Raw genomic sequence first — 14473 nt, forward strand, 5'->3', positions numbered from 1 at the left:
AAGCAGAGGGTACACGACGTGTACCGCCGTGTACCCTCGACTACAGCCATGCATCCTTTGAATAGAATTGTGTGCAATGTGGGCACCACAACCAAACACATTACTGCATCTAGCGAGCTTGTTCTTGATAAGAGTGAATATGGTATTTCTTCCTCCTCTCTCCACTCCCCCAAAGTTCGTATTCCAATTGTCGCCACAAAACCCAACAATTTGGTGCTCCAAGTTATTTTCCCTGATGACTGAGAGAGATGATTTGCCAGTATCACTGCACTTTCACCTGCAACGGATTTAAGGTGGATCACCACCCGGAAGTCAATACATATTTTAGCTCATTTCCTTAATTACTGCGCAATGAAATGTTACATATTATAAATATTGTACTATAAGACAAATTTATTGGTTGTGTCTTCTGATATCGAAAAAGGTGACAAATAAAAGAAAATATTTGATTCGTTTTACAATGAGCACACAAGATGGCACTTGCTGTTAGATCTTACTAGAAGCGCTTAGTTTTTATGACATATTCATTTTTACATGTAAAGTATTTTAAAGTAACGATCTCATTACGAAATAGATATATTATTTTACCAGTTTTCGTGTTATGTTTCACATTTTATTTAAATATTAATATACATTTAAGGAAATAGATTTTGAGAAGAAACTTGCGCAGAACGCCATAATGCCTTGTTGCCAAATTTGTACGTTTACTATGGTAGTCATAATAAACAAATTCATGGATTTTGGGGTTGCAGTTCGAGAAGCGGAACTTAGCTGTGAATTGAGGTAAGGGTCGAAAAACTAATTTCTCCAGTAAGTATCCAAGCAGAATTCCATCATTACATCCTTTATTATCTAACATCAGAAAGCATTCAACACTATCTGGCAAAGCCGCACTATTCAATCAGCGTTTAGCATAGCACTGAAAACACCTAGTGATCCATCTTAAAATCCAACAGCTTACTCTGGATCCCAAATTCGTGTTTGAAATACCGTACAACAATACACACAATTTGTATTTCTTTCCTGTTTGAAGCATCCATACTTACAAGTTAGTGCAACAAAACTTACTTTCTTCAAATCTTCATGTAGCTCCTTCAATACCAAAGGTGCTATTACATTTACCACAATTGCTTCACATTTTGTTTTTCCTAAGGAAAATTTAGGTTTAAAAAACTTTTGAAATTAACTTTGAAAAGCATGGATAGGTAACTTGTTTTGCGTTTATGTTCAATTCATTGTCCACAGAATTGCTACTTTTTTTTTTTTTTTTTTTTAATGTTACATTTGAGGACCCAGCAGCAGATAATAAACTATCTTTTTATCTTTAAATTCTCAGTTATATGTGAACAGTCTCCATGAACTACACAAAATTCCGATCCATACTTTTTCATATTTAACCTTATATGTTGCATGCATCTTTTCTTAGAAAAGGGAATTCACGTTGCAAGCTATAGGAAAACTTACACGATCTTTTTGGCATTCTTGCATATAAAATGTACAAACATGTGAAAGTATAACACAAATCTTAACTACTGTCGCAGCACTGTACATTCACATTATCACGGTCATTAGCAGAACACCGAACACAGCCAACAAACGCTCCCTTCTCTTCCTTTTCGGATTGGACCAACGTCATGGAGTTCGATATACACAGGAGTAACTGCATGCAGCTTAGTGTACGTAAATTCCATATTGTTTTGCTATGGAACGCCCACAAAGCTAGATATAGTATAGGCCTATAATACCGGAGTAACTAGCACATGTGAAATTCCTATTTTTTTTTTTATCATGGCAGCATTATGTATCTAGCTCCATATGGGACGGCAAAGAGATTGTTGTTATTATAGGTAAAAAACATTATGCTATGCATGTTACAAGCGCAGGTCAGAACGGCTTTCCTGCACTAACCGGGACATTTCGGCAACCAGGCGGGACACCGGGATTACACTCTGAAACCGGGACTGTCCCGGCCAAACCGGTCTGTATGGCAAGCCTACCTATAAGAATTCCGATTCTGACGAATAGGATAATGTGGTAAGTCTATACTATGTTAACGTATTTCATTTTTATAAACTGTGTATTCACAACTTTTTATTCGAGGAATTACGTCTCATTATTATTATTATTATTATTATTATTATTATTATTATTATTATTATTATTATTATTATTATTATTATTATTATTATTAGTTCCATAGCGCTGTTCACACTGCAGCATGAACAAATAATTTAATCACAGGATTCTGGAGAAAAACTGAGTAATTTTTACAAGTGAAAGGTAATTAAAAAAAAAAAATCTGATATCTACGGGATTAGTATAGTAGCTCTACTGTACACATATTCCACCTGATAATGTTAAATCTACGGGATAGCTTTTCGTGCACCATCCTTCACACAACCTATTATAGTTGTTCGTAGAGACCTTTCTACATGAGTAATATCAACTAGACAAATTTCGTTATTCTACCTCAGTTGGTCTCAGAGAAAACAATCCTTATATATGGGACAATTGTCGGTAACTATTCTTCAAAAACATGATCACCCGTAATAATCTAGCTCCAAAATCATCTACATTTTGACCAATATCACTGTGTAAAACTTCGTCAATGGAAGTTCAAACCATCTTCTAGAAAACAGTTACGGAAAATGTGAAAATACTTATGTCGATGGAAAGTCTTGGCTCTCCCTTTTTCCAAGCGAAACCTGAAATGACGCTACTTCTGTGAATCCACAAGATGAGCGAATAAATTTCTGTTGTACCTTAGTAATGCCAGACAGCTCTATTAATTTGTATAGTCTTGGGGACACTTGGTCTCACTCTTTACGTTAACATTAGTACTTTTTCTTGCGTTTTCTATCGAGAATACAGGATGTCTCAGAAGTCTTGTATCATCACGAGTATAATATACATTTTTGTGGCCTTTGTATGGTATCCAGTCTCGAAAACAAAAATGATAAACGAAAATGGAACAAGTTAGATAATTTGTTCGAAGAAATTAATGACAGTTTAGATATGCCTGATCGCTATGGAATTAGCAACAATCTACCTTCGAAGTAGATCTGTGTATCCTTTGACACCACTAAATACGTTATTACCATTTTTTGGTGACCTGAACTGTAGCAACCTCACTCTTCACGGCATCAGCAAATCGTTTTCCTTCAGCAGATTTCTCATTCATGAAAAGTGATAACGGCTGGTGCCAAATCAGGAGAATTCGGTGCTTATAGCTGCAGTGTTATTAAGTAACTTCACTATTGCCAGTTGTGGGAATTCCCGAAAACCAGGGAAATTTCTTCGCAACCCAGGGAAAAATAAACGACAAAAATTGCCTTGGGGGGAAAGGGGAAAATTAAGAAAAAAGTATCAAAAGCGTTGGAAATTAGAAGCTAAAAAAATCTGAAACAAGTAACATGCCAAAAAAAAAAAAAAAGTGGTTTGAAGAATGCTGAAAATGTGTTTAAAAATATTCAGTAATAGTAGTCATTCTGAAGGGGTAGAAAAGATGAGTTCCAGGAAAATAGTTAAGATGTTAACAGGTCAATGTACCCAAAATCAGAGACAGTAAATTGGTGAAGAACTTCTTGGCTACACCTTCCGAAAGTGAATACACATCTAAAGTGGCAAGTCAAAGTGTGGGTAAAGAAAAAGTGAAACTAGCATACATAAACTGGACATTTTCTTCTGAATGCAATGCTGTATTCCAAGTTATTGATCACTTTATCGCATTAGTGAAAAAAAGGTATTTTTTTATTTTTACATTTGTCAGGATTTATAAAAGAAACAACTGAAGTGCACTAAAATAATTTTAAAAATGTTGCAAAAGTAGAAACTGATAAGATTGTAAAAGATCATATCAAGACTAAGTGAAGTGTTTGTTACGTACTGCCTCATTGTGAAACTCTACTTACATTACTTATTTCAGAAGTTGATGATTCGAAAGAAAGAATTGTTTGGAAGTTACATGGTTTCGGTAGGAAACAAAAAAGAAAGAATCCAATGTAAATATAAATAAATATTATTTTTGTGTCTACTGTAGTATTAGAAAATATTTTTAGAGATAGGCATACATAGTTTTTATTATTATTATTATTATTATTATTATTATTATTATTATTATTATTATTATTATTATTATTTCTTCTCGAAAACCACATATGAGGATTTACGTTACACACAATTTTGTTCAATGATATTTATGCATTGGTACGTCTATACTTCTCAACTACGGACTTCTTTTCTTCGTTAAATCTTAATAAATATTTTGTAGAATTCCAGATTTTCGAGAATGGAAAATAAATCAAAAAGAGAATTCACCCTATTTTGGAGACATATCACCACTCCACGCAACTGCCACAAAAATGTGCATTATTTCTACATATTCTGTACACTCAATAAGAAAAATGAGAAGCTTTAAAAAGTACTAAATTTAGAATTGAGAATAAATTTCCCAGGCATTTTTGAAGTGTTTCCCCTGAATGTGAAGAAACTCTTATCTCAGGAGACTTATTTAACAAGATAAAGAGTAAAAACCTTAATTTAAATCCCAGACAAGACGTTAAAAGGAAAGACTCTTGACAATTAACCTTGACTGAAAGAAACTGTTGGTTGGCCTACTTGTATTAACAAATAGGATACCAAGAGAGAAAGAGAGAGAGAAAAGACATCAGACTAATTAGTCGGGGTTTTACTTTATAAACAGTCAAGAGGTATTCTTCTTTACTTACTGGCTGCCACTTTACAACCATTTTATTTTTTAAAATGCCAGAAAGAGAAGAAAGAAAGAAAACGAAACAAATGCATTTTAACTGCATCGCTTGGTATGTGTACGTATGTTCTCGAACTATCTAGTTATATACCGAAGTTTTTTTAAAAGTAAAAGTAGTATTCAACAGTGGTGCCCCCTACATTCCATTCCGAGCTGATGACGCAACCGGCAAATAAGAAATGTTCGTCATGAGATCTTCTCTCAGCTCTCTTCTCTGATTCAACCCTTCGGGTGCGTTGGCGTTAGAATGTCAGACTGGCAAGAAACAATGAAACAAGCTGGCAGGCAGGCTTCAAGATTTTTTTTTTAAATCCCACATTTGTCGTTCTTGTTTTGCACTTTTTGTTGTCACACTCCCCCACGTTAGTATAGGAAAAAATGAGAAAGAGACGACGGTCCCCTTCTCGTTCGACGTTGTTCTAAATTATTGGTAATCCATTCTGAAGTGACTACAGATATATTAAAAGAAAAGGGGACAAAGATGAAGTTAAAGTGACAAAAATAACAATTTACAGAAGGTAAAGATAGACGAAAGAACGAAATCAACAGATTAAAAATAAAGATGTCTTGTCTGAAGGTTTGTCTGTCTGACTTTCGAAATTTTTTGGCGATGTTCAACTGTTTTTCTCTGCTTTTTTCCTTCCTTCATTCCAGACAGATTTTAGTTGCCAAAGTCTTTTGCAAAGTACAGTCATAGACAAGAAGAATCGAACATTCGAGTGCGAACTTTTGTAATCTATACTCATACGTATGTAAAATAATGTACGTGAGATCAGATTTTTTGCATAGAACCACCTAGAGTCATATGTAAAATAATGTACGTGAGATCAGATTTTTGCATAGAGCCACCTAGAGACCAAATTTGGCACACAGATAGACCTTCACCATATCTAATTCTGTACAAAGCCCTTTTCTCGATGTTCGGTTTTGGGAGGGGTGGTTAATTTCGGAGTTGAGAAAATATACACGTTTCTCGTGATTTCTAAGAATCCCTTGTGTGTATGCAACACCCATTACGTCATGGTTGTGCGGGCTTACATTACAGCAGATCTTGTTTACCTCAACTATAGGTTGGTGGGCATGTGAATTTTAAAAAAAATTCTCTCCCTTGGGAGAGCTTTATACTTTGCTAAGGTCTCTTGTGTAACTGCATCTAGATATTCTATCCTTGGTCTTCCTCTCCTTGTTTTTCCTTCTGCCTTTCGCTCTATCAACACGGTGATCGAATCGGAATGCCGACTAAGATGGCCAAGCGTTTCTTTTTCTTTCTTTTTTTTTTTATTGTCTTCATGAACTGTCGTCCTTCATTAGCTTCATTTAGTAGACCTACGTCTTCTCGTCTTAACGCCTTAAGTAGGCGAACGTGTTAACGTCAGAGTAAAAACATTTTCCCCTCTCCCTTTCAAACAATGTTCTTAATTAAGAGTCGGTAGTGACGGGCACACACACTTCTTATCCAGGTTCTGAATTAAGACTCTACAACGGCAGGTGTTTACAGCTAGTTTTAAAATAAAATAAAACAATAGCAGTTAATGATTTATTTTATATTGTTAGGTTTGTACCCTATTTATTATGAACAAAACAGCTTTAGACGTCTTTGAGAAAATTGACCGGGGAAAACTCACCACAAGAGTAAACTACCCCTTGTGTATTCTCCCAGGGTAAATGATTTATGCCATGTTGTCAGGTTAGTAATGAAATATATAACACATTTTAAAAAATCGCATTTTTTTTTTTTTTTTTTAGAATATCACCAGGAAAAACTTACTACCCCTTGGGTATATTTTCAGGACAAACGAGTTATGCCATATTGTTAAGTTAATATTGAAATATTTATTTATGAAATATGAACAAAATCATTTTTTTAAAAAAGAAAATCGTTCTAAAAAGACACACTCTTATAAGTAAACAACCCTTTCTGGATTTTTTCCAGAGAAATGACATGCCACAGTATTAGGTTGTAAATGAAATATTAATGTATGAAATTTAAACAAAATCATTAGAGCCATTTTCGAGAAAATAACACTTTCTATTTTCACCCCTCAGTAAACTACCCTTAGTTTTGGGGTTAGAAAGGAAATTCGAAAAACGATTCTAGAGAATAAAATTTTGAAAAGCTTAAGTTTAAAAATTTAGTGCGGAAACATTGGACGGTACAGGGACGAACAAAGATCGAAAAATCACTTTTAAGGTATATAGGGGCTACGAAACGTATAAAGCTGTTGAAATATCGAATTCGATTTTATTCACGATGGCCATACGTTCTTCTCTCCTATCGTCGCACGAAAGTAAAAAAAAAAAAAATAAATAAATAAATAAAATAAAATAAAAAAATAAAAAAAATAAAAATAAAAAAAATGGATTTGGATTCTACTCTTGGAACTTTGAATCCATTCCTGAAAATTAGTTTTAGTTTTTCTAGATTTTTCATCTTTATTTTCTGTTATTGGTATACTATTTAATTGCGTTTCTTCTTACTTTAAGGAAATTACTAAAGGTTAGTTTACTAAAGGATGAAATTTAAAAAAATTGCTATTTCATTGAAAAGTCTCTTACCACCGCATTGTATCTTACAATACTGCTCATTTAGTTTCTCAAACGATTAACCCAAATCTATGCAAGCATTTCCTTCGTACATCTCAGAAAAAAAAGATTGTTTTTTTTATCACGTGACATCACTTTTCATATGCTATTTCTCATCACTTTGCATTACAACCATCTTTGGAGATGTTTCTGGTTTTGCTGTTTTCAAATCTTTCACGCAAACATTTTAACTGCTGTGAGTAAGAGTTAAATTGGTTATCTGTCCACTTACTGTACCAAAAAGAAAGTTTCTTCCTTGTTGTTGTGTGCAACTATGACTTCATCATCATACTGGCAGAAGACTTTTTAGGGATGGGGTCTTTCTGAACGCTTTCCTGAACATTATTTTCTCATCATATAGACCTATGCAAAATTTATAACAACACAACACATAGCATTTCCTACAAAAAATTACATTAGAGAAAGATTTCAACATATCACCAAAATAATATTTGGAACATTTACTATATTCGCGGACACCACTAACTATTCTGTGAACAAAGTAGTGACATTTCACGTCCATCATCATCTGCTTTGAGTTGAAAGGGACTTTTTGCAATTAAAAAAAAATGGCCACACACTTCCCCTTGCAAGAGTCTACTTACACAACCATGCTTTGATTGGTATAAGTAATTTGTGTGTTTTGAGCTTATATATATATATATATATATATATATATATATATATATATATATATATATATATATATATATATATATATATATATATATTAATAGATATACAAATTAATAGATTAATATCGCGTTGGACGACCTGTCCCAGACTGCATCTTTCCTTCCCCATTCATTTTTCCTACCCAATTCTCCGGGCAGTGTGATCACCGAGGTATGTCATCCTTTCTACGTGACGAATAAAGGGCAAAAGCCAAGAAATGTAATCCTAATTCTAAACATCATAAAACAGCCGCCATGTTTCACAATTAGGCTGAGACACACATAAACATGGACCATGATTTGAAATAAGGTGAACGATGACTCATCCAACCCAGTTTCCAGACATCAGCGGTACATGTTGCATGTTCGTGGCACCATTGGTTCCTTATTAGCAGTTTCAACCCGATCCAGTGTGTTTATGTCATGTAATACGTGATGGACTGTAAATATCAACAGAGACTGTGGGAGATACTGCTTGAGTTATTCCGTCACACCGTAGAAGTACGACGGTTCTGAGTGATAATCGGATTTAATGCTCGGCGGGACCTATCATTGACGGCTTTCTTTCGACCACTGTTGTTCCTCCCCAATGTGTTTCTGACGTGAGTTTTGTAGGCCATCATCATCCTGGACAATGTTCCTCGCAACAGACAGAGCACACTTGCCCCTTTGTTACTCTACCACATAACCAAAATCCAACAATTGTAAATCAGAGATCCATTTTACAATACATCGTTTACTTAGTTTACTGCACAGTGCCGTTGTACTGCTCACGTAGTACGGAATTTGTCCGAACTCACCACCAACAACACCCCGACGCTGAGGTCGCCGCCCGTCCTTGACAATAGACAATCTGACGTGTTTATAACTTTATGCCTTTCCATTAAACTGATTAAGTTGATAAATAATTGTATCTACTGTACACATAAGAATAAATCCACAGACTCATTCATCACAGATTTCCAAAATGAGCAGGAGAACCTTGAAATAGTGTAAAATCGTTCTACACTGTGGATAAGGCTGAATTTTTAAAAACACTACCTCTAAGTGGAAAGGGAATTTTAAAACATTATTTGCTCTCACCAGAACTCAGCAATTATTGTACTATTTTATATTACTTTATCCATTTATTATGTTGTTTTATATTACTTTATCCATTTTATTATTCTTAATTGAAGATAAGCCGACTTTCAACATGTACCACTAACAAAACTTCCATATAAAGTCAACGTACGTGATTAACGTAGACAGTACAATTTGTAACTTACGAAAAAGGACAGGGGAAAAGACACTCCAATAGTTAATATGTTGATGTGTTCAAATAATTGTAATAGTGATTACTATACAAAACACAAGTTTTCATACTATACCATATCGCAGATGCAAGTCTAACATGATGGAAGTACTGCCATATGCAATAAATGGAGTTATAGCTTAATGTCAATTAGAATTTGGTTAATTTTTATAACTGAATTATCTATTTACTTTGTCTTAGGTATGTGAATGCAGACGAATTTATGGCGGCAAAATGTTGAAAAGAGAAAGAAGTTTCTCTCAAACTGTAAGTTTAACTTTAGAGATACCTAATTATTTTGGTTACTTTTGAAACAAAACTAACTTATATTCTTCTTATTTTAAGAAATTACCTGCTGAAAAAAAATATACTCTCCAACCAGTTTAAGCAGGTAAAAATCCCTTAGGAATTGTAAAACTAAGAAAAATGAATTTTGAACACTATTATGTTGTAACATATTTTATCAAATTTCTACATTTATTTGTATATTTTTTAAAAAAAAAACTTTTTCGTTTTGCCGAGAAAATAACGTGCAGCGCAAAACGTTCTCGCCTAGTTCTATAGGGTTTTGCACATTTAAGGACTTATTCCATGCAGATTGGAAAATATCACAGTAAAATAAAGAAACAACACAAACAACCAATACTAATGTTATGTAACGCGCCAGTACAATTAGAGAATAGGGGCGCAATACACACTACCCTTTGAGGAAAAAAATATAACTCGATAAAATTTTCATTATTTATTAAGTTTCTTCTTCGGCAGGATTATATTTCTCCAGGAGTCTCTGCTTCTCTTCCTCGGTGCAATCACATAATTTACAATTTCGTATATTTTGGGTGCCAGTCTTACGATGATCTAGTGTTTCCAATACCGCACAATTTCGTAGCATTTTGGAAATTAGATAGGGTCCCACATAACAATGTAAATATGTTTTGCCTCATTTTTAACTACTGAAGACAAATGATTTGCTCTTTTCACAACAAAATCTCCTTCTTTAAAGATAGGCCTAATGGTTCGGCGATATTTATTACAGACTTTAGTCTTTTTTGGTAATATTGGACTACGAATTGTTAATATTCAATCGGTTAAATCTAGCAAGTATAACTCAGTTGGCCAGTTGTAAGATTTTCTGAACTTATCTACCGACGAGCACGATAGCAATACCTAGTCGTAGTGTTCACAGAGTAGTTCAGTAAAACTTGAATCCGTTTTAACATTTTACACCATTTGTGTTGGCGTTCTGAACAATAAGCCCTCCAATAGAATATTACCATCCTGAATCTCATAAGTAGGTACGCCCTTAGGTACTTTTGTTACGTTTACATATAGTAATTTGATATTAGTATTGTAAACAGGGTTGGCAAAAACCATAATTTTTATTGAAAAAACAAAAAACACGTTTTTTTTTTTGTTTAAACCCGGTTTTTGGTTTAAATAATTTGCTCTATGTATTTATATCGCATATATAAATACATAAATAAGTTTGTTTCGCCTTGGTGTTATTATGCAATAACCGGGTTATGTTGGAAGGGGTCACATAAGCTTAAAGCGGAATCCAAACTGCTTCTCGGCTTACATCCGAGAGAAGTTGTCCTCCATTTGAACTCGAAACTGGGACGCCACAAATGCGACACATCTGCCGACTCACGAAGGACTCATGATAAAAATACGTTGCACAGATCTTTACGTACTTGTTAATATAATTGTCAAGAGTCATTTCAGAAGGACAAAAAGATAAACAGTTGCACAATTGAAACCATTATAAAGAATTATATATGGACAATTTCAAAATACTGTAATAGTCCAAGTTTGTTCATGACGACTTTTATTAGTCCAAGTTAAAGAAATACAATGACCTAACTCGCATATCAGTAACAAAAGTGAATAAAGATTTGAGTCCACTTTGGCTCTGACCCATTTATACATAGATATTAAAGATACTTCTGATTTCAATAAATGCTTCTCGTGGGGTTTATATGAACCCTCCCCCCAAAATGTACGGTATTTCGATGTATTTTATCAATAGTAAACATTATGAAAACGAAACAATATTTAGAATTTTTCTTTGATTGCAATTGTATAACAATAATAACAAAATCTTAAAAATCACAGAAAAACATTCATAAACTCATTAAAAAAAAAGCAGAAGTTGCTTTTTAGACCAGGCAATAAGGGATGATTTAGTGTCGAATAAGAAAAAAAATGGTGGAAAGCTGGAACAAATTTTATTTTCTTTATATAAGTGTCCGTAACAACATACTAATTTCGCACCACTCTACCACCCCGGATTTGGCCGCCATCTTGAAAAATGGGACCAAAATTAGTTTTTCTGTAAATATCTCGCATGGCAAGCATTTTAGAGCAAAACATGTTATTACAAAAAGTAATCTACATTAAATTCTCTACAAGAAATGTTCTCTTCATTTTTTCATAACATCCTAGAGAAAAAATGAAGAGAACATTTCTTGTAGAGAATTTAATGTAGACTACTTTTTGTAATAACATGTTTTGCTCTAAAATGCTTGCCATGCGAGATATTTACAGAAAAACTAATTTTGGTCCCATTTTTCAAGATGGCGGCCAAATCCGGGGTGGTAGAGTGGTGCGAAATTAGTATGTTGTTACGGACACTTATATAAAGAAAATAAAATTTGTTCCAGCTTTCCACCATTTTTTTTCTTATTCGACACTAAATCATCCTTTATTGCCTGGTCTAAAAAGCAACTTCTGTTTTTTTTTTATGAGTTTATGAATGTTTTTCTGTGATTTTTAAGATTTTGTTATTATTGTTATACAATTGCAATCAAAGAAAAATTCTAAATATTGTTTCGTTTTAATAATATTGTTTCGTTTTAATAATATTGTTTCGTTTCTTTTACTATACATGTAACACCATCACCGAGAAGTATCTCACAGATAAAACATTTTTAAGCTGACATCTTGAACATAGATGATCTAATAGACCTGATTACTTATCCTTAGTCACACCTCCAATGAATGAAAATATATTAATTTATATTTTATATTAAAAAATCACTAAGACAAAATAGTATCAGAAAATTTTCGTTTAAGTTCTGCTACAAAGCAATGTTGAAAGAGAAATGCGTAATTTGCCACACCTATAACATCTAAACGGTTTATCCTACAGAAAAAATGAAGAGAACATTTCTTGTAGAGAATTTAATGTAGATTATTTTTTGTAATAACATGTTATGCTTACCATGCGAGATATTTACAAAAAAACTATTTTTGGCGCCATTTTTCCAAGATGGCGGCCAAATCCAGGGTGGTAGAGCGGTGCAAAATTAGTATGTTGTTACGGACACTTATATAAAGAAAATAAAATTTGTTCCAGCTTTCCACCATTTTTCCTTATTCGACCCTTTATTTGTAGTCTAATCTCTGAGTAATGATTGGGGAATTTAGGTCTGAATATAATACGAATAATATACGTGAGTGAAACGTGATAACCCACAAATGTGTGTTCATCAAGATTTTACGAACACTTACACTTTTACGAACATTTTTAGGTTTCTGGTTTAAACCACCTTGGTTTAAGCCAGCCAACCCTGATTGTAAACGATAGAAATATACTGGAGTAACACCATATTACACCTGTTAAGTTTTCGTAGTTTATTTCATTTTTTGATATCAAAGTTAGTTTATACAGTGTTTCGTTAATGTTAGTTATTCCTTTCCTTTTCAGATCCACATAATTATTCACAACGAGATCCTTGCAGATGTGACAGCAGGTAACTAATATTTATTAACTTAATTTTTAGTTATATTCCGTAAATTTTATATTTTTATTATCCTTATATTTATCTTATATATTATTTGATATAACTTTATCCATTTATTATCTTCTGTGATTAAAACAATATTTTTTCTTAATTGTAGGTAAGCCAACATCCAACACACGCCACTAACAAAATTTATGAAGTCAACGTACGTGATTAAAGTACACAGTGCAACTTGTAGCTTCTTATGAAAAAGGTCGTTAAAAAAAAAAACACTCCAATAGTTATTATATTGAGGTGTTCAATTAACTGTAATAGTAATTACTATATACAAAATACACGGTTTCACATTATACCATACCGTAGATGCAGTTTAACATAATGGTAGTACTGACATATGCAAAAAAATAGCCTTACCATAGCTTAATTGTCAACTAGAATTTGGTTAATTTTATAATTGAATTTTCTATTTTCTTTGTCTAGACACCTTAATTTAGATGAATTTACGGTGGTAAAATGTTGAAGAGAGAGAGAGTGAGAGAGACAATAAAGTAACTAAGTTTAGCTTAGAGGCAATAAAGTTAATGTAAGTTTAACTTTAGATACATTTAGATACATTTAGATACAAGATTTTGGTTACTTTTCCACAAAACTAACTTGTATTCTCCTTGAATTAAGGCTTTACCTACTGAAAAATATTTTTAATCAGTATAAGCAGGTAGAAGTTTCTTCTTTCGCTTGAAAGATAAGATGCAGAGAAAAACCTTGTCGCCCAGTTCTCTATAGTTCTGCAAACTTCGGGATTTTTCCATGCAGAATGGAAACTATTACAATAAAATAAACAAACAACAAATACTAATGTTGTGTAATAAACCGGTACAATTAGAGAACATAATATTTATGTATTTTTAAAAATTAGATTTCTTGTTTGATTTTAACCCTCTGTTTACCAAATGGATTGTACACACATACACTTCAATGTTTTTATTATTTATTATTACTTTAATAATATTTGTTCAGAGATGGTATTTTTTACTTTTATTGTTTATTTCTATTAAACGTTATCTACAAAAATGCAACACTACTCATTTCCCTTATAGAAATTTAAAGTTAATTAGAGTAGGGTATATGTACATTCCAGTTGATAAATAAAGGTGATTTAAAGCTACAAACGTTATCCTGAATTGTTACTAGATGATTATTTACGTTTATATACTCATTGTAAGTACATATTAGCGCTATTACACAATTACCATGAAACAAATCTGTCAGCGTGCTAAATCTATAATTATACAAATAGATTGTTTTCTATACAATTTGTTATTATTTTCTACACAATTAAAGGAAAATTGTGTTTTATGTATACTTTATTGCTTTAAAAGTTTCGCGTTAATACATTTTTTATCACGTT

The 14473-nt window shown here is 32.9% G+C and overlaps 1 long non-coding RNA gene across 4 annotated transcripts in view; it reads left to right on the forward strand.

Annotated features, from left to right (window-relative positions):
- The window catches only part of LOC145676499 (uncharacterized), a 161170-nt gene extending 147622 nt beyond the window's left edge, over positions 1-13548 (forward strand). For all 4 annotated transcript variants that reach the window (XR_014129393.1, XR_014129395.1, XR_014129394.1 and 1 more), the window contains exons 3-5: positions 9521-9586; positions 13029-13074; positions 13223-13548. This is a non-coding gene — a long non-coding RNA (uncharacterized LOC145676499). The remainder of the gene's footprint in view (positions 1-9520; positions 9587-13028; positions 13075-13222) is intronic.
- Positions 13549-14473: the final 925 nt, after the last annotated feature.

Source organism: Thermobia domestica, unplaced genomic scaffold (genome assembly GCF_964235325.1).
Source record: "Thermobia domestica unplaced genomic scaffold, izTheDome1.hap1.1 HAP1_SCAFFOLD_173, whole genome shotgun sequence".
Classification (NCBI taxonomy): Eukaryota; Metazoa; Arthropoda; class Insecta; order Zygentoma; family Lepismatidae; genus Thermobia; species Thermobia domestica.